Raw genomic sequence first — 2,335 nt, 5'->3', positions numbered from 1 at the left:
AACAAATAATTCCTGTTCTCAGACAAATTAGAAGGATATTCTATCATTTGAATCTCCTCAAGGAAAGGGTAGGTAGAAATATTTCCAAGTCTCTAAAACTTCAGCATCTCCAGAAGAGGGAGAGAAAGAAGAGTTTCTCCCACCCACAGCAAGTTGAGAACCAGCCAAGCCCAGTCCTCAAATATCTCCAGCATCTCTTAAATAAGGTTTTCCTCTTTTAGTTATTTATCATTCATATATTTATTTTATAAATATGAAATAGTTTTATATACATTTATATAATATAGACTTTTGTGAGGAAGAGTGGAGGACAGGGCCAGAAAAGAGGCATCCTCTATTTACAGACATTCTGGTCCACAATCTAAGTGCACTTTTTGCATTTGACAAAGCAGCACCAGTGGAACTTGCAGTGGCAGCACTCCACCTATACCCCCTTGAACTGGTTTTAGCCCTGGCAACAGCACAAGAGCTCATAACAATCTAAGCCCTCTGAGGTCTTCTTGTGGAGGTTGTCCTGGATAACCAGGAAACCCATGGTCTCATTGCAGCAAGCAGTAGTCAGAGTAGGGATCCACATAGACCAGATCCTCTGGGGCGGGCTGGTTGAAATGGCTGTTGACGAGCACCAGCTTCTCTTTGCCGGCCTTTGCAGGTGATGCACACGGCGGTGGCACTGTCCTACTTATCCTTTGGTTGGTTCCCCACCTTGCAGAACCCAACCAGCTGGAGGGAGCAGGTCTTGAGTCTGTGAAACCCTGAAACACCATGATATGTGCAGGCTGTGTCTGACATCTTATACACAGCCTCTGGCCACTGGGAAATGGAACATTTTATTAGATGGATGAGTTGAATATGTTGGCGTATAGGTCAGTAATTGTCAATAAGAAGCTCCATGGTCAAATTAACCTCCTTCCTTGTTGGCCAGGCCACAGCTTACAGCTCAGACGAGAAGTAGCTCAATTGTTCTACAATGTGTTAGGAGGTGAAAGGTGAGGTCCATCTTAACCCTCCACCCTGTGTTGTTCTGCAAGATTATGAGCACTCATTCCTGTTCCTCTGATCCCCTTGACAAAGTTTTTCTCCCACTGCTAAGCATCCATAAACTTCTTAGCAAAATGATGGCCATACTTCACATTGTCCCTACAGCCACCCCATCACAGTCCCCGGGAAGATCTTTGGTCTGTTCTGTCCACCTACAGCCATATGTAGAAAGCTCCCCTCACAGCAAGCCAAACTGATGGTATTGACCACTTCCACAACATTTACTATGTAGGAGAAGACAGTATCTTGGGTACCTTTTGCATGACTCTCCCAACCAATAATAGATGTGTTTTTCCACCATGCTTCATTTCCACTACCTGTGTTGTAATTTGTAGTGCCACTCTTTGATGCCTGTCTTGGCTCTCTCACCTGTGTAGGCCATGTGCTCCTGGTAAAATTGGCATAGATTTCTATGGCCAAGGGAGAGTTCAGGAAGCTGACTATACACAGGCTGAGCACAGATGATGAACATCTCATCTCTTCACCAGGTTAAGAGATAGTGACTACCAGAAGTTGGTTCCTTTGAGAAGCTACACCCAGTTAGAGACCAGAGCAGCCAAGAAGAGAGCAGCAGCAGGCCAAATATTGTCTGCTTCACCCCTCTCCAGTGCTCTGGAAAGACCTGTGTATAGACAACTTCCATGATAGAGTTTCACAGTGACATTTTGGGTCTCCAGCAATTAGTGTTAATTCAAAGCCAATAATAGCTGAAATGACTGATTATTTCCCTTTCTTCAATGAACAGTCACTATTGTAAAAGGCCATAGATCCCTAATTTTATATTAACAGTATAAAATTTTGGCAGTGTAGCAGTCTTTTCTTAAGGAGAACCGGCCTCTCTTTCACTCACATTTGTACCAAGTGTTTTAAGCTTAGTTCTCCAGAGAAGCAAGCAAAACCAGTGAATCATATATATATATATATATATATATAGAGAGAGAGAGAGAGAGAGAGAGAGAAGGAAGGAAGGAGAGAGGGATTTTTTTTTTTTCTCAAGGAAAAGGATCACACAGTTGTAGGGAGTGGCAAGTACCAAGTCCATGGCTCAAATGTCAAGCAAGAGGCTTCCCTTCACTCACAGCTACAAGGGCTGAGGAATCCAAGATCATCAGGTGAACTGGTAGAATTTTGGTTCACACACTGGAAAGCAACAATTTACAGACAAGCAGGGAACAGGGCAGATCACCAGTTCAAGTCCAGGAACTAGAAATGATGACAACACAAATACAGGATCCAAAATGACCAAAAAGCCAGAGACCTTACCCAAAGTTCTTCCATATATACTGGAAGCAGG

The 2,335-nt window shown here is 43.4% G+C and overlaps 1 pseudogene; it reads right to left on the bottom strand.

Moving 5' to 3' along the window:
- Positions 1–334: 334 nt before the first annotated feature.
- On the bottom strand, positions 335–1,684 carry LOC103210373 (annotated as a pseudogene).
- Positions 1,685–2,335: the final 651 nt, after the last annotated feature.

This window comes from Orycteropus afer, unplaced genomic scaffold (genome assembly GCF_000298275.1).
Source record: "Orycteropus afer afer isolate SDZICR_OR568_19922 unplaced genomic scaffold, OryAfe1.0 scaffold00602, whole genome shotgun sequence".
Taxonomy (NCBI): domain Eukaryota; kingdom Metazoa; phylum Chordata; class Mammalia; order Tubulidentata; family Orycteropodidae; genus Orycteropus; species Orycteropus afer.
Note: the sequence above shows the minus strand (reverse complement) of the source record. Positions and strands in the feature narration are given on the sequence as shown.